Below are 19049 nucleotides of genomic sequence, written 5' to 3' on the forward strand. Positions count from 1 at the left end.
CTATGAGAAATTTTAAATTGCATAATGTGGCGCGCAACCTATTTCTACTGGACAGCACTGGTCTAGAATATGAGAGCTAATCAGAGGCTTGGAAGAGAAGAAAATGAATTCTCCATTTATTATTTCTATTCACTTATTTGTTCCCCTGTTCTTTCAATTCACCTTCTGTCCCAGATGCTACTCAGTCTGAATTTACAGTTTGAGAGCAGAGACAGAAAGCCGTACAACTAAGCGTCGAGAAAGTCACTAAGTAAGGATGTGTCCATAGGGCGGCAAGCAACAAGTACAAAGTTCACATCACACACCAATGCGGTCCCCTTCCGCATTCAAGGCCAAACACGAGTGCTTACGTTTGATTTTTTTTTTTTACTTTTATTTCCTATTTTGGTCGGGCGAACTGGTGGGGGTGGGGCACCTGTGGATAAACATAAACATTTCAATGAAGCCAAGTACCAATTGAAAACCCAGTGTAGGGGAAGGACGGATGAAAACTTCCTGAAGGAAGGTAATGATACGGTAAGGTCAATTTCTGGCTTGCTCGGTCCATCTCTAACTACTCCGCATGCAGAAGGAAAGGCCAGGAAAACGTAACTTCTGCTAAGGGTGATACTGCTCTAAGTTTGAGGCACTTGGGAAAAGAAGGCCACATCCCTAATTTTAATTCCAGTGTAGGGTTCGCCATACTAACTTCCCCCAGCCCAGACTGTCTTGCCTACAATAGTTTTCCGGCTCTCCAGCCAGCTCAAGATTTTTCGCCGCCCTCGTCCACCTCCAGACCTCTCCAGGCCACCCCTTAGACGCCTTACGGCCGCCATTTTACACAGTATGTACTATCGCGAGATATAGTTAGCCGTCTCGAGCCTGACTCATTCACTCTCTTGCGAGAGGCTCTTCTTGGCCGTTCTCGCCGTAGCTGTGGAAAGTGTCGCGAGAGCTGGTTGCCTTGGCTCCCTGTAGCTATAGCAGCCGCGGCGGTTAAGGATGCGGCCGCAGGAGAGGTGAGTGCGACACCCTCAAGGGGGCGGGGCCGGAGGTAACGGGGTACAGAGGGTAGCGCCTAGGGAGGGGGTGGGGAAGGTCGGGTCGCGGGAGGAATGGGTCCAACTGTGACGTGTGGGGAAGGACCCGGGTCCTGTGGGTATAGGGAAAGGGCGCCAGTCTGCACTAGGGCACGCGGGGAGGGCTGGAGCTGCTGGGAGGTCCAGGGGGAGGGACTGGGGTGTAGTAGGGCTCGAGGGGCAGGGGCCGGAGTGTAGAAGGGTGTGTGTGTTGGGAGCAAGAGAGTTACAGGGACTCAGAACTGGCTAAAGGGACCGGGCTACATCGAGTAATAAGTGGGAAAAAGTGGGGTACAGCGAGGAGGAGGGTATGTTGAATGGGAACACAGAGATTGGGCCCGATTTGCTTAGCACTGGTGGGGATTGGGGGGCGCGGTGTCAGATTTTCGCAGCTCACCGGGGTGCGCCTGAGGCTGGTCGGGGACTGCGCGCCAGGACTGGGTCCTAAATGGCGTGGCGGGAATGGTGGCGTCCCAGACCTTCACTGCCCCGCGCCCCTACCAAAGAAATCCCCCACGGACTCTGAGGCTTGCTGTCAACACACACACCCTTCTACGCTCCGGCCCCTGCCCCTTGAACCCTACTACACCCCAGTTCCTCCCCCGGACCTCCCAGCAGCTGAAAGGAGGGTCCTGGTGAACTAGTATTAGTTGGGACGGTTCTTTCGGTGGAGAGACTGTGAGTGGGATAATGAATGATTGCTGCTCTAAAATAAAGTGTGGGGTGGGGGCGGGAGAAAGAAATTCTTGAGGAAAAAAAACTAAGATGTGCTTCCTCTGGAGAGTATTGAGTTGGAGGAAGGGGGTGTGTGCTAAGATCATGTTTCTTCCCAGATTCATTCAAGTGTAGAATTCCTTTACGGTGTACTTATGAAATTATGTATGCAGTGTAAAATCAGTTTAGATGATACAGTGAAAGGAAGTGCTGTACAACACTTAAACTTTCCACGATGTAACTTAAAAACTTAAGAGAAGTGTTTCTATTGCAGCAGCAGCAGGCTGAACACTAGGGTTAGTTTTAGTTACTTGAATGTAAAACCTAGTGTTCCCAAAGTGTGCCTGTTTGGTTATTTCCCTTTTAAGAAATGGATGACGTTTTATTTTAGGAGACAGAACAAGTTTTGAATATCTGTCAGTCTGGAAATAAAAGGAGTCTCCCAGGAGTTACAATCACGGAGAGGGCAAAACATTTAATCTCTGAGTCTCAAGGACTGTTTCTAGAGACAGGTTTGGACCACTTTGCTTGTTAACTCTTTATCTAGTGAAAACAATGGCTTCAATTCAGACATAAAAAAAATTTATCGATTTCAATCAATAGATACAAGCTTTCTGATAATTTTTTTCACTATCTTTTGTAGCTATAAATTTGCAGGGGATAACCTCTTTTGATTATGTAACTGGATTTTTCCATGTTGAGGGTCACAAATTCATTAATTAGAATAATGGATTTTAAATCCTTCTAGAGCTAGCCTTGATGTAGTTATTCACTGAACCTATTTATTTGATATGTGTTAGACTAAAACTGTTAATTTGTAATGTTAGTAGGTAAACTTTAAAGTATAAGTGCTTTTCTGAGGCATGATAAAGGTTCATGTGGTTGGGTCCAAAAGATTTCTGCATGAATTCATTAATGAGCTTTACTGAGTTCCTGGTATGTGTAGAGTACTGTGTAAGGCATTGTAGGGGGAAAAAAAGGATTAATTCATTCATTTATCCATTCAACAAACATTTATTGAGACCTACTTTGTGTCTGATTATTAAGCCTTCAGGATACAAATACAAGTAAGCCTTGCTCTCTGCTTTGGAATTGTTCAGGGCCTAGGAGGGGCGAGTGGTAGAGAAACAAATAATTACAATATATAAACACAAGCTTATGAAACAAGGTTCTGGTCCTGAGGCATTTACATAATAGTTGACGAGACTGAAAAGGAAATAATTTTTTTTCTCCAAAAGGAAATAATTTTAAAAATTACAAAACATTGAGCAAATTCTGAACTGTATGTTGCATCAATAAACACATTACGTTTCTCAGAAGAGACAAAAGTTAGAATGGAAGCTTGAGAAAATTCACAGGTCAGTTCATAATTTAATAGTCTTTTTCTTAGTACTCTTTTAAAATAAATATCACTGGACATTCTTAACTCAATAATAATAATAAGCATAATAGCTAACATTCATTAGCTGATTATTAATGTGCCAGGCACATATTATCTCATTTTATCTTCACAACACTCTGCTCTTCAGCTGATGCTAATAATTCAAATTTAAAGATAGGAAGACTACATCTTGGGCCGGCCTGGTGGCATAGCTGTTGGGTTTGCGTGTTCTGCTTTGGTGGCCCAGGGTTTCCCTGTTCGGATCCTGGGTGTGGACCTACTCACTGCTCATCAAGCCATGCTGAGGCAGTGTCCCACATAGAAGAGCTACAACTCTACAACTATGATATACAACTACGTACTGGGGCTCTGGGGAGAAAAAAGAAAAAGGGGAAGATTGGTAATAGATGTTAGCACAGGTCCAATCTTCCTCAAAGAAAAGAAAACTGAAGCTTAAAAACTAACGAAAGTTGCCAAAGATCACAGAGCTAGTAAATGGTAGATTAGGGATTGGAGTTGGAAATATATGTGATTGGAAAAACCTAAGCAAGATTCCTTCCTTTTGCAGGGATGGAGACTTGGGATGGGGGAAGGGGAGCAGAGATTGAAGGTGGAATTGGCCAGAGGACCAGAATTCAAACTCTGTGTCTTTATTTGTAGATTTTTCTCCCTCAGGTATTTACACTACATATAGGGAACTAATTTGGATATTAGCATGATGCTAAATATGAGGTTTGTATTGTTATACAGAGAATTGAGTAGATTACCATATTCATATGGTATATAATTGTATAGGGAGCTATGCTTGGGAAAATAGTTGCGACAAGCAATTGTTAACATCTGTAAACTTCCAGAAAGTGATCATTTTAATAGTGGAAATAGGTATCTGTATTTGTATATAGGGCAAATGTTATTACAACAGACTTGAAGGGATTTAGTTAAACTTTTATACTGCAGTTTTTTGTATTGAGAAAAAAGTATATACATATCACATGTATTTACATATTTGCTTTCAGATTTTTTTAAAATTTTATTTATTTATTTATTTTCCCCCCAAAGCCCCAGTAGATAGTTGTACGTCATAGCTGCACATCCTTCTAGTTTCTGTATGTGGGACACGGCCTCAGCATGGCCGGAAAAGCGGTGCGTCAGTGCGCGCCCGGAATCCGGGCCTGGGCTGCCAGCAGCGGAGCGCACGCACTTAACCGCTAAGCCACGGGGCTGGCCCCTGCTTTCAGATTTTTTAAACTCTATGTTCCAAAATCCAAAATCCGATTTTCTGGTTGAAATTCAAATTTTATCTTAGTTCATGGTTTCTTTAAAAATCTAAGTGAGGGCCGGCCCTGTGGCTTAGCGGTTAAGTGTGCACGCTCCACTACGGTCGGCTCGGGTTCGGATCCTGGGCACACACCGACACACCGCTTGTCCGGCCATGTTGAGGCCGCATCCCACATACAGCAACTGCAACTAGAAGGATGTGCAACTGTGACATACAACTATCTACTGGGGCTTTGGAGACAAAAAGGAGAAAAAAAAAAAGGAGGAGGATTGGCAATAGATGTTAGCTCAGGGCCGGTCTTCCTCAGCAAAAAAAGAGGAGGATTAGCATGGATGTTAGCTCAGGGCTGATCTTCCTCACAAAAAAAAAAAAAACTGAGAATGATAAATACCTTCAGTGAAGTGTTGATACTTAGTTGAATGCTTAGAGGCCAACCAGTTTAATACATTCCTTTTATATTGAGGAAACTAAAGCCTAGAGAACTTTTTTTTTTTTTTTAAAGATTTTATTTATTTATTTTTTCCCCAACGCCCCAGTAGATAGTTGTCTGTCATAGCTGCATATCCTTCCAGTTGCTGTACGTGGGACGCGGCCTCAGCATGGCCACGGCCTCAGCATGGCCGGAGAAGCGGTGCGTCGGTGCGATCCCGGGATCCGAACCTGGGCCGCCAGCAGCGGAGTGCATGCACTTAACCGCCAAGCCACGGGGCTGGCCCTAGAGAACTTTTAAATGACTTGCCCAAAGTCACACAGCTGGAATGTCCCAGGTGTCCTGATTTCGAATTGTGTTCCTTCTACTGTACCACATTGCCAAATTATATTTAATAATTGCCATACATAGAGTTATAGATGCTCTCAGCTAATTTTAGGAAACCAGTGTTGTCAGGAGACTATTGATAGATGACAGTACAAACTGATTGCCTGTTTCCCTTGTACTTCCTACTTATACTTAGGGTAAGTACGTTCAGATAATTTATTCGAATGCTTCCTACATTTGGTTTGTTATATTACTGTTTCCTTTTTTCTGTGTCCAGCTCCATTGCTGGCCTGTATTAATAAATGTTTTGTGTGTCTTTAAAAAAGTGGAGGGGTACAACTCTGTTGTAATACGTAATATTCTTAAGAAATACATGCAGATTTGAAGGTGAGTCAGTGATGTAGTTTTTTTCATTGAGTTGACTTTCTGCAGCAGTCCCTCATCTGCATAGATTTTAGCTGGAATAGCATGTGGGTGTGAATGAGATTCTTGTGTTTTCTAACACCTTTTAACTAAGTGGGTTGGGTGCCCATGTTTTTTATGTGCATTATTTTTGAGGCATTGAGACATTTTTTCAAGAAAGGTTTAGAGCGAGAGAATGAGATGAGAGGAAGAGCCTTGAGGGCTGAGAATGGAACTTCTCCTCCAGAAGGGTCGAAAACTGAAAGAGTAGTTGATGATGTGTAAAGAGGATAATGGTCTAAAAGCATTCTTTAACTCTCACCCTCCACGGGAGAGCCTGAAGACCTTTTCTTTGATACAGACCTTCACTTTGATACAGATACCCTCTGGAAAGGTTCTATCCATATACACTCCTCCAGGGATGAGTGGGAAAAAGTGTTACGTTCCCAGCACTTACATTAGCAATAGTAAATAGACACTGAACAAACCAAAAACAATTTACTCTACATGGTAGGTGAAAAACAATATCTCATTTTAAATTTCCATTTCTTTGATTGCCTGTGAAGTTGAACATTTTTCCATATTTATTCGTTTTCTTTCTTGACTTCCCTGTTTGTCTTTTTTTAAAACACTTAAAAATTTTATAACTATTTAAATTGTATACTAAATTTTATATTAAATTGTAAATTGTATATTAAATTTTATAAATATTTAAATTAAAGAGAAAAAAGAATACATTCTTTTTAAAAAGATAATGCTTTATATAGAGGCTAAGAAGCAAAGATTCCCCTTCCAGAAATATCCTGTTTGATGGGTTTTCTTCTAGTCTTTTTGCTATGCAATTTCTATTTATAATCTACATATCTATTTATAGCCTTTTTTTTTTTTTGCTGAGGAAGATTTGCCCTGAGCTAACATTTGTTGTCAGTCTTGCTCTTTTTTTGCTTGAGGAAAATTAGCCCTGAGCTAACACCTGTGCCAATCTTCTCTATTTTGTATGTGGGTCACTGCCACAGCGTGGCTGATGAGTGGTATAGGTCTGTGCCTGGGATCCGAACCCGAGAAACTTGGGCCTCTGAAGTGGAGCGCGCCAAGCCTAACTACTACACTGCAGGGGCTGGCCACTATTTATAGCTTTTTGAAATCAGTGGAATGATAATATATTTTTTCTGCAGCTCATTTTTTTAAACTTAGCAATGTGCCTTTGAGATCTCACCCTGTCAGTACACACTTTTTTTTGTGTGTGTGTGAGGAAGATCAGCCCTGAGCTAACATCCGTGCTAATCCTCCTCTTTTTGCTGAGGAAGACCGGCTCTGAGCTAACATCTATTGCCAATCCTCCTCCTTTTGTTCCCCCCAAAGCCCCAGTAGATAGTTGTATGTCATAGTTGCACATCCTTCTAGTTGCTATATGTGGGATGGGCCTCAGCATGGCACGAGAAGCGGTGCGTGGGTGTGCGCCCTGGATCCGAACCCAGGCTGCCAGTAGCAGAGCACGCGCACTCAACCGCTAAGCCACGGGACCGGCCCAGTATGCACTTTTTAACAGCTGATTGTATTTCAGTTTGAATTACTATAATTTATTTAACAGTTCCTTTACTGATGGACATTTAAGTTGTCCTAGATTTTCGCAATTACCAACAACGCTAAAATGAACATCACATATTCTTGTCTCTTGTGTAAATATTCTAGAATACCTCTAGAGTAGGTGCCTAGAACTGTTGCTTAAAAGGTATGCATGTTTTCAGTTTTGAAAGATACTGCCAAACTGCCCTTCAGTCTGTGTATCATTCTGCATTCCACCAGCAGTTTATGAAAGTGCCTATACCCCAACATACTTGCCAACACTTGATGTTATCAATCTTGTACATTTTTGCTAATATAATGGGCAAAAAATTTTGTTTTAATTTGCAGTTTCCAGATTACTTATGAGTTTGACCGTCTTTTTATTTCTTTATTGGGTGTTTATATTTCTTTCTGTGAAATTGCTTATTCTATTCTTTGCCTATGTTTTAAGTGGGTTGTTTTCTTTTACCTGTTGATTAACAAGATCTCTTTATATGTATGTAGATAGAGTTCAAATCTGTATTTATTATGTATATTGCACATATTTTCTCTAGTGTATGGTGTCTGTTGATGTACTAAAATTTTTATATTTTATATAGTCATATCTGTCTTTTTCTTCATGGCTTCCGGACTTTGAGGCTTGCTTAAGAAGTCTCTTCCGATCCCCAAATTATAAAAATATTTTACTATAACACTTTACTAGCTAAAAAATATTTAGCTCTTTAACCAATCTGGAATTTATTTTTGTATGTTTTATGAGGTACTTTTTTCAAAAATATGTAATTGACTCAACCCTATTTATTGAATATCCTATCCTTTCTTCACTGACATGTTCTTTTCAGTTGATCTGTTTATTTCTGGGTCAATACCAACCAGTTTTGATTATTGCTAATTTATGGTATGTTTAAAGGTCAGATCCCCTCTCAGTCTTAGAATATATATAAGAACGGAATTTTTTTTCTTTCAGAAACAACCGTTCACATTTCATTACAAACAAAAATTCTTTTAAAATTGTCATTGGGATTGATCACAATAAATAGAAAGATTACTTACTTTGTGAGAGAATTTATATCTTTATCGTGTTGAATGAGACTTCTCATTTAGAAATAGGATATTCTCTTTATTCAGGTTTAAGAGAAAATCCCTTAGAAAAGTTTATAGTTCTCTTCATATTGGTCTTGTGCTTGTCTACTTTCTGAGTATTTTATAGTTATTTAAAGTTGTTATGGCAATTGGGATCTTTTACTTCATGACATTTAAAAATTGGTTATTGCTGGCATGTAAGAAAGCTGTTAATTCTTCTATGTTGATCTTGAATTGGATTATCTTACTAAATCCTTTTATTAAATATGATTTTTCATTTGATTCTTTTGGATTTTCTTTTTCTTTTTTCAAAATTATTATTTTTTTAAATTATTAAATTTTAAATTATTAAAAAATAATTATTATTATTTTTTGGTGAGGATGATTGTCCCTGAGCTAACATCTGTTGCCAATCTTCCTCTTTTTTTGCTTGGGGAAAATTGTCCCTGAGCTAGCATCTGTGCCAGTCTTCCTCTATTTTGTATATGAGATGCCGCCACAGTGTGGCTTAGTGAGCGGTGTGTAGGTCTGCACCTGGGCTCCTAACCGGTAAACCCGGGCCAGTGAAGCGGAGTGCGTGAACTTAACCACTACGCCTCTAGGCCGGCCCCTGGATTTTCTAGATATTCATATTTTCCATTTGTACATATCTTTGCCAATTTTCATTTTGGCATATGGAATTTTCTCTTATTTTGACATGTTTTAAGGCTCTTTATAGTAAAAATATTAATCCTTTATCATATAGTTTGCAATGTTTTTTTAGTTTGCTGTTTGTTTTTAGGGGAAACTTTTTTGTTTGTTTTGTTTTGTTTTGTTTTTGTTTATTGCGGTAACATTGGTTTATAACATTGTATAAATTTCAGGTGTATATCATTATGCTTCTATTTCTGCGTGGATTACATCATGTTCTCATGTTCACCACCCAAATACTAATTACAACCCATCACCACACACATGTGCCAAATTATCCCTTTCGCCCTCCTCCCTCCCCCCTTCCCCTCTGGTAACCACCAATCCAATCTCTGTCTCTGTGTGTTTGTTTGTTGTTGTTATTATCTACTACTTAATGAGTGAGATCATATGGTATTTGACCTTCTCCCTCTGACTATTTCACTTTGCATAATACCCTCAGTGTCCATCCCTGTTGTCACAAATGGCTGGATTTCATCGTTTCTTATGGCTGAGTAGTATTCCATTGTGTATATATACCACATCTTCTTTATCCATTCATCCCTTGATGGGCACTTAGGTTACTTCCAAATCTTGGCTATTGTGAATAATGCTGCAATGAACACAGGGGTGCTTGTATCTTTACACATTGGTATTTTCACCTTCTTTTTTTTTTGTGACAAAGAGCAGCCCTGAGCTAACATTCGTGCCAATCCTCCTCTTTTTGCTGAGGAAGACGGGCTCTGAGCTAACATCTATTGCCAATCCTCCTCCTTTTTTTTTTCTTTTTTTCTTTTTTCCCTTTTTCTCCCCAAAGTCCCAGTAGATAGTTGTATGTCATAGTTGCACATCCTTCTAGTTGCTGTATGTGAGACACAGCCTCAGCATGGCTGGACAAGCAGTGCGTTGGTGTGCACCCGGGATCCGGAACCGGGCTGCCAGTAGTGGAATGCGAGCACTTAACCACTAAGCCACGGGGCCGGTCCCTGTTTTCACATTCTTTGGATGAATACCCAGCAGTGGAATAGCTGGATCATATGGTAGTTCTATCCTTAATTTTTTGAGGAATCTCCATACTGTTTTCCATAGTGGCTGTACCAGTTTGCACTCCTACCAGCAGTGTATGAGAGTTCCCTTCTCTCCACATCCTCTCCAACACTTGTTGTTTCCCCGTCTTGTTAATTATAGCCATTCTGACGGGCGTGAGGTGTTATCTCATTGTAGTTTTGATTTGCATTTCCCTGATAGTTAATGATGTTGAACATCTTTTCATGTGCCTTTTGGCCATCTGTATATCTTCTTTGTAGAAATGTCTGTTCCTTTCTTTTGCCCATTTTTTAATTGGGTTTTTAGTTTTCTTGTTGTTGAGATGCATGAGTTCTTTATATATTTTTGAGATTAACCCCTTATCGGATGTATGGTTTGCAAATATCTTCTCTGAATTGTTAGGTTGTCTTTTCGTTTTGTTGATGGTTTCCTTTGCTGTGCAGAAGCTTTTTAGTTTGATGTAGTCCCATTTGTTTATTTTTTCTATTGTTTCTCTTGCCTGGTCAGACATGGTGCTTGAAAATATGTTGCTAAGACTGATGTCGAAGAGCGTACTGCTTATGTTTTCTTCTAGAAGTTTCATACTTTCAGGTCTTACATTCAAGTCTTTAATCCATTTTGAGTTAATCTTTGTGTATGGTGTAAGGTAATGGTCTACTTTCATTTTTTTGCATGTGGCGATCCAGTTTTCCCAGCACCATTTGTTGAAGACTTTCCTTCTCCATTGTATGTTCTTGGCTCCTTTGTCAAAGATTAGCTGTCCGTAGATGTGTGGGTTTATTTCTGGGCTTTCGATTCTATTCCGTTGATCTGTGTGTCTGTTTTTGTGCCAGTACCATGCTGTTTTGGTTACTATAGCTTTGTAGTATATTTTGAAATCAGGGAGTGTGAAACATCCAGCTTTGCTCTTTTTTCTCAGGATTCCTTTAGCTATTCGGGGTCTTTTGTTGTTCCATATAAATTTTAGGATTCTTTGTTCTATTTCTATGAAAAATGTTGTTGGAACTTTGATAGGGATTGCATTGAATCTATAGATTGCTTTAGGAAGTATGGACATCTTAACTATGTTAATTCTTCCAATCTAAGAGCACGGAATATCTTTCCATTTCTTTGTGTCTTCTTCAATTTCTTTCAGCAATGTTTTATAGTTTTCAGTGTACAGATCTTTCACCTCTTTGATTAAGTTTATTCCTACGTATTTTATTCTTTTTGTTGCAATTGTAAATGGGATTGTATTCTTAATTTCTCTTTCTGCTACTTCGTTGTTAGTGTATAGAAATGCAACTGATTTTTGTATGTTGATTTTGTATCCTGCAACTTTACCGTATTCATTTATTACTTCTGCAAGTTTTTTGGTGGATTCTTTAGGGTTTTCTATATATAAAATCATGTCATCTGCAAATAGTGACAGTTTCACTTCTTCCTTTCCAATTTGGATCCCTTTTATTTCTTTTTCTTGCCTGATTGCTCTGGCTAGGACTTCCAATACTATGTTAAATAGGAGTGGTGAGAGTGGGCATTCTTGTCTGGTTCCTGTTCTTAGAGGGATAGCTTTCAGTTTTTCACCATTGAGGATGATATTAGCTGTGGGTTTGTCATGTATGGCCTTTATTATGTTGAGGTACTTTCCTTCTATCCCCATTTTATTCAGAGTTTTTATCATAAATGGATGATGTATCTTGTCAAATGCTTTCTCTGCGTCTATTGAGATGATCATGTGATTTTTATTCTTCATTTTATTAATGTGGTGTATCACGTTGATTTACTTGCAAATGTTAAACCATCCCTGCATCCCTGGAATAAATCCCACCTGATCATGGTGTATAATCTTTTTAATGTATTGTTGTATGCGATTTGCTAGTATTTTGTTGAGGATTTTTGCATTGATATTCATCAGTGATGTTGGCCTGTAATTTTCTTTTTTTGTCTTGTCCTTGTCTGGTTTTGGTATCAGGGTAATGTTGGCATCATAGAATGAGTTAGGGAGCTTCCCCCACTCCTGAATTTTTTGGAAGAGTTTGAGAAGGATAGGTATTAAGTCTTCTTTGAATGTTTGGTAGAATTCACCAGGGAAGCCGTCTGGTCCTGGACTTTTATTTCTGGGGACGTTTTTGATTACTGTTTTGATCTCCTTACTGGTGATTGGTCTATTCAAATTCTCTATTTCTTCTTGATCCAGTTTTGGAAGGTTGTATGATTCTAAGAATTAATCCATTTCTTCCAGATTGTCCGATTTGTTGGCATATAGCTTTTCATAGTATTCTCTTATAATCTTATAATTCCTCGTGATTTCTCCTCTTTCATTTCTGATTTTACTTATTTGAGCCTTCTCTCTTTTTTTCTTGCTGAGTCTAGCTAAAGGTTTGTCAATTTTGTTTATCTTTTCAAAGAACCAGCTCTTGGTTTTATTAATGTTTTCTATTGTTTTTTTAGTCTCTATTTCATTTATTTCTGCTCTGATTTTTATTATTTCCCTTCTACTGATTTTGGGCTTTGTTTGTTCTTCTTTTTCCTATTCCTTTAGGTGCATTGTTAGATTGTTTATTTGAGATTTTTCTTGTTTGTTGAGATAGGCCTGTATTGCTATAAACTTCCCTCTTAGAACCGCTTTTGCTGTATCCCATAAATTTTGGCATGTTGTATTTTTTTTTTTTTTTTTCTGTTTTAATTTTTTGTTTATTGCAGTAACATTGGTTTATAACATTGTAAAAATTTCAGGTGTACATCATTGTACTTCTATTTCTGCATGGACTACATCATGTTCACCACCAAAATACTAATTACAACCCATCACCACACACATGTACCGAATTATCCCTTTCACCCTCCTCCCTCCCCCCTTCCCCTCTGGTAACCACCAATCCAATCTCTGTCCCTATGTGTTTGTTTATTGTTGTTATTATCTACTACTTAATGAAGGAAATCATACGGTATTTGACCTTCTCCCTCTGACTTATTTCACTTTGCATTATACCCTCAATGTCCATCCATGTTGTCACAAATGGCTGGATTTCGGTGCTTCTTATGGCTGAGTAGTATTCCATTGTGTATATATACCACAGCTTCTTTATCCATTCGTCCCTTGATGGGCACTTAGGCTGCTTCCAAGTCTTGGCTATCGTGAATAAGGCTGCAATGAACACAGGGGTGCATGTACCTTTGCAAATTGGTGTTTTCAAGTTCTTTGGATAAATACCCAACAGTGGAATAGCTGGATCATATGGTAGTTCTATCGTTGATTTTTTGAGGAATCTCCATACTGTTTTCCATAGTGGCTGCACCAGTTTGCACTCCCACCAGCAGTGTATGAGAGTTCCCTTCTCTCCACATCCTCTCCAACACATGGCATGTTGTATTTTCATTTTCATTTGTCTCCAGGTATTTTTTTTTTTTAAGTTTTTTGTTTTTTTTTATTTTGGTTTGGTTTTAATATCAGGTAAATTTTTTTCCCCCCAAAGCCCCAGTAGATAGTTGTATGTCATAGTTGCACATCCTTCTAGTTGCTGTATGTGGGTCTCGGCCTCAGCATGGCCGGAGAAGCGGTGTGTCGGTGCGTGCCAGGGATCCGAACCCGGGCCGCCAGCAGCGGAGTGCAAGCACTCAACTGCTAAGCCACGGGGCCGGCCCTCTAGGTATTTTTTGATTTCTCCTTTGATTTCTTCATTGACCCCATCATTGTTCAGTAGCATTTTGTTTAATCTCCACATGTTTGTGACTTTTCTGATTTTCTTCCTATAGTTGATTTCTAGTTTCATACTGTTGTGGTCAGAAAAGATGCTTGGTATTATTTCAATCTTCTTAAATTTATGAAGACTTGTTTTGTGGCCTAATATGTGATCAATCCTGGAGAATGTGCCATGTGCATTTGAAAAGAACATTCTGAGGGGCTGGCCCCGTGGCTTAGCGGTTAAGTGCGCGCGCTCCGCTGCTGGTGGCCCGGGTTCGGATCCCGGGCGCGCACCGATGCACCGCTTCTCCGGCCATGCTGAGGCCGCGTCCCACATACAGCAACTAGAAGGATGTGCAGCTATGACATACAACTATCTACTGGGGCTTTGGGGGAAAAAATAAATGAAAAGAACATTCTGTTAATAATACCTTCCTGCACTATGCTGAAAGCAAGAAACATGTTCTACAAAACACATTTTTCAAATAGCATTTGAGTTTTTACATGACAAAAGCTGAGGATAAGACTATACTGGACTCTTGCAAAAATAGATTTTTGTCAGTTTTATTTTGACCTGTGTATAAATTCATTTTTTTCCTAAGACATGAAAGTTAGGTGTTTAATATCAAGCTGGGAGGAAGTCAATGACTTAAATTTGCAATTCCCAGAAGAAAAAATTTTCATTTTCTCCTAAGAAGAAATTTCTTTCTTTTTTTTTGGTGAGGAATATTCTCCCTAAGCTAACATCTGTTGCCAGTCTTACTCTTTTTTTGCTCAAGGAAGATTAGCCCTGAGCTAACATCTGTGCCAATCTTCCTCTATTTTGTATATGAGACGCCGCCACAGTATGGCTGACAAGTGGCATAGGTCCACGCTGGGATCCGAACCTGCGAACCCTGGGCCACTGAAGCGGAGCGCACCGAACTTAACCACTACACCATGGGGCTGGCACCTAAGAAGAAATTTCTGAATAAATATCTTTTAGATAGTGCAATAGTTTCATAGTCAGGTTTGTAGCAAAATTCATTCACTATAGAAACAGAACTTTCTCCTTATTTGTGTGCCATGGTCTTATTTCTGACTTGGGCTCAGCTCCTGTTTCTCCGTGCAGGTCCATGTCCTTTGGTGGTATATCCTGCCCTGGATGTTGACCCCAGTCAAACCTGTATAGTGCCAAAAGAAAATAAGTTCCTTGATCCTCTTTTGCCATTTCTTTCAGCCTCTTATTTATCTTTACTTGTGGTCATTAAAGACCAGAAACATGCTTGTGAACAATTGAGAATTCCTTCAGTGTTGAGGAACCCCAGAGAGAGGCAGTGTCAGTTTAGTCTTGGGTTTTCACCCTTCCTGGGGCCCCCAGGTCTAAGGAAACTTCTAGTTATTTCACAGAATTGAAATAAGAAACTTTGTAATTACACAGGTAAGTTTTAGACACCTCAGAGCTTTAGTGTATTTACTGATATTGAGAATACCATTTATATTATTCATGCTTTATCAATCAAGACCAATGTTTAAACCACAAATTGCCACATAGCAAGTTATTTTGAGTAGGAACCAAACTCTGACCATAATTTTAATTGGGCAAAGTAAGAATTCTGATTTAGAGTTGTCTTTTCCTATGCCTCCTCTAAAAACTCGTGAAAAGAAATAATAACTCCCTTTCTAAATTCGATTTGCTGTTCTTACTTCACAGTGACTTTCATCCTTTTTATTCCTTCTTTCAGTTGATAGTTACTAAGCACCAAAAGTTTTATTGAGATATAATTCATATACCGTACAATTCACCCACTGAAAATGTATAATTCAAAAGTTTTTAGTATATTTACAGAGTTGTGTAATTGTCACTACAGTCAACCTTATTACATTTTTGTCACCCCCAAAAGAAACTATATATCCATTAGCAGTCACCCTCCATTCCCACCCCAACCTCTAGCCCTTGGCAACCACTAATTTACTTCTCTCTCTTTAGATTTCCCTATTCTGGACATTTCATATAAATGGAATCATAAAATATCAATATATGGTCTTTTGTGACTGGCTTCTTTCACTTGGCATAATATTTTGAAGGTTCATCCATGTTGTGGTATGTGTCAATATTTCATTCCTTTTTATATCTGAAAAATATTCCATATTCCATTGTATCAATATAACATTTATTCATTCATCAGTCAATAGACGTTTGGATTGTTTCCACTTTTTTTTTTTTTTGGTGAGGAAGATCGGCCCTGAGCTAACATCTGTTGCCAATCTTCCTTTTTTTGCTGAGGAAGACTACCCTTGAGCTAACATCTGTGCCCATTTTCCTCCATGTTTTGTATATGGGAGGTCCCCACAGCATGGCTTGTTGAGTGGTGCGTAGGTCCATGCCCAGGATCTGAACCTGCAAACCTTGGGCTGCCAAAGCGGAGCATGCGAACTTAACCACTACACCACTGGGCTGGCCCAAGATTGTTTCCACTTTTTGGCTATTATGGGTGAGGCAAATGAAGTGCTTAGCCCACAAAATAAGGATACTAAGCATTGTGCAAGTGCAAAATCTAAGGAGGCACTCACTCTTAGGGTCGATTAAAAGATGCTGCACCTGCACAGTGCTGAGAGTGAGTGCCTCTTTAAGTTTTGCACCTGGGAGCCTTTAGTGTCCCACCATAGTCCTGGTTGTGGTTTGGCTCTGATAGTACTCTCCTTGAGCTTTGCTGAATACCAGCCACTTTTGAAAACTGATTAAAAAAGTGCCCTTTGCTCTTTGTCACTTTTCTGTTCAACAGCGTTTGGTAGGGCCGGCCCCGTGGCTTAGCGGTTAAGTGCGCGCGCTCCGCTACTGGTGGCCCGGGTTCAGATCCCGGGCGCGCACCGACTCATGGCTTCTCCGGCCATGCTGAGGCCGTGTCCCACATACAGCAACTAGAAGGATGTGCAGCTATGACATACAACTATCTACTGGGGCTTTAGGGGGGGAATATAAATAAATAAATAAAATCTTTAAAAAAAAAGCAAACAAAACAAACAAACAAAAAACAGCGTTTGGTGGTCTTCCATTGATTATCAAAGACTGACCTGTGATTCTGGCTTTATTTCTAGTTACTGAGTCCCACTATCTTATCCTTTCAGCCAGTCTAAATTACTTGCTACTCCCTAAACAAGTCAAAAGCTTTCCTTTTATCCTGACTTTGCCTATGCCATTTTTCACCTGGAACTGATACATTGAACAAAATCTATTTGTGGTGGCATTGATCAAAATGAACCAACTGTTTGAGCCTATGGCACCTAATCTTGTTCAGACTGTAGTTCCCAAGTCTTAAAATCAGACTCTTGCCTCTCTAGATCACATATATTTTCCAGGAAAACTAGTTAGGAACTTTCTAAGTAGGTTTCTTACTCAGAGTGCTGAAAGACATAAGTGTCCCTAGTCAGGACAAATTCCATAGTTATTGATTCAAATTGTTTTTTTTCCTACAGTTTCCTTGAAGTGCTGTGCTCAGCTGTTGCTGAGCAGTGCCCAAGGGGATTACTAACATTATGCAACTGATTTGTTCGTGCCAACCTCTGAGATAAACCCATGCATATTTGAAGCCATTAAAAAATAAAATCAAGTCACAGTAATGCATCTACATGGTTTAAAAGTGAAATAGTACTTTAGGGCTTATAAGGAAAAATGTCTTCTTTCTGCCCTACTCTTCCGTACCTACTCCTGATTCTTGTTCTTCACAGCACTTTTAAATGTTGGCTTTTTTTTTCCTTGGTATTTACCTTCATATATATTTCTAAATGATAAACTGTTATTTCCTATACTCCTCCCCTCCACCTATACATACACACTTTCTCTCCCAATGTAGGTATAATACAATTTTTGGTTAAATCAGTTGTGGTAAGCAGAATAATACGGCCACCCCACCCCAACCCCCCCGAATATGTCCACGTCCTAATCCTCAGGATCTGTTGAATGTGTTCCCTTCATGGCAAAAGGGAATTAAAGTTGCATTTGGAATTAAGGTTGCTAATCAGCTGATTTTAAAATAGGGAGATTATCCAGATGGATTCAATGTAATTAAAAGGATTGTTAAAAGTGGAAGATGGAGGCAGAAGAGATGCTATATGAGAAGGACTCAGTCTGTTGCTGGTTTTGAAAATGGAGGAAAGAGGACCATGAGCAGAGGCATGCAGCTGTCCTTAGAATCTGGAAAAGGCAAGGAAACAGATTCTCCCTAGAACCTCCAGAAGGGAGCACATGCTTACCATCATGATTTTAGCCCAGTGAGAGCATGTTGGACTTTTAACCTGCAGAAGTGTAAGATAAAAAATTTGTGTTGTTTTAAGCCACTAAATTTGTGGTAATTTGTTACCATAGCAATATAAAACTAATACATTAGTATTTCATTGATTTATATTATTATGGTTTTGTAGATAATTCACAGCTAAGCCATGTAACAATACATTTCCTTTATTTTACAATTTTTCCCCCTAATGTTAGTAACTACTTTTTTTTGTTTAGCTTTTTGGAAGTAATTCTTAAAGTTATTTGTTACTATTTTTCTAGGTGAAGGCACAGAACTAAGTTCAAGACTAGGTTTGAATGTCACCTCAGTCTCTGTGTGATCACAGGCAACTTACTTATACCCACATATTTTTTAATTAAAATTTTTATTGAGATAATTATAGATTCACATGCAGTTGTAAGAAATAATACAGAGAGATCCCTTGTACATTTTGCCAAACTACAGTCTAATATTATAACCAGGGTATTGACATTGATACATACTACTGATCTTATTCAGATATCCCCAGTTTTACTTGTACTAATTGTGTGTGTGTATTCTATATAACTTTTTTTGCATGTGTAGGTTCATTTATCCATCACCACAGTCAAGATACTGAACAGTTCTAAAACCACAAGGATCTCTAGTGTTGCTCCACAGGCACCCCCATCCCCCATCCCTGGCAACCACTTATCTGTCCTCTCTCTCTAAAATTTTATCACTGCAAAAATGTTATGTAAATGGAATTATACAGTATATAACCTTTTGGGATTGTCTTTTTTTTAATTCAACATAATTTCCTGGAGATTCATTCAAGTTGTTGCATGTATCAGTGGTTTGTTTCTTTTTATTGCTGAGTACTATTCTATGATATGGATATACCACAACTTATTTAAACATTCACCTGTTGAAGGACATCTGGGCTGATTCCAGTTTTTGGCTGTTACTAATAAAGCTGCTGTGAACTTTTGTTTTATACATGCAACTTTTATATGAATATAAGTTTTCATTTCTCTGGGATATGTGTTCAAGAGCATAATTTCTGGCTTGTATGGTAGTTGCGTGTTTAGTTTTTTAAGAAACTGTCAAACTATTTTCTAGAAGGGCAGTAAATTTTACATTCCCACCAACAATGTATCAGTAATCCGGTTTCTTTGCACCCTCACCAGCATT

General features: G+C 39.1%; 1 protein-coding gene across 2 annotated transcripts in view; it reads left to right on the forward strand.

The window, feature by feature from the left end:
• The first annotated feature begins 494 nt into the window (after nucleotides 1-494).
• Nucleotides 495-19049, forward strand: part of USP54 (ubiquitin specific peptidase 54) — a 119904-nt gene continuing 101349 nt past the window's right edge. Inside the window, exon 1 of one of the 2 annotated variants that reach the window (XM_087432026.1) lies at nucleotides 495-516. The gene's annotated coding sequence lies outside the window, so the exon portion shown is untranslated. Of the gene's footprint in view, nucleotides 517-551; nucleotides 999-19049 lie in introns of those variants that run through there. The other variant, XM_014784860.2, reaches the window with a different exon arrangement.

Source organism: Ceratotherium simum, chromosome 6, assembly GCF_057802395.1.
Source record: "Ceratotherium simum simum isolate JZ-2026a chromosome 6, ASM5780239v1, whole genome shotgun sequence".
In the NCBI taxonomy this organism is placed as follows: Eukaryota; Metazoa; Chordata; class Mammalia; order Perissodactyla; family Rhinocerotidae; genus Ceratotherium; species Ceratotherium simum.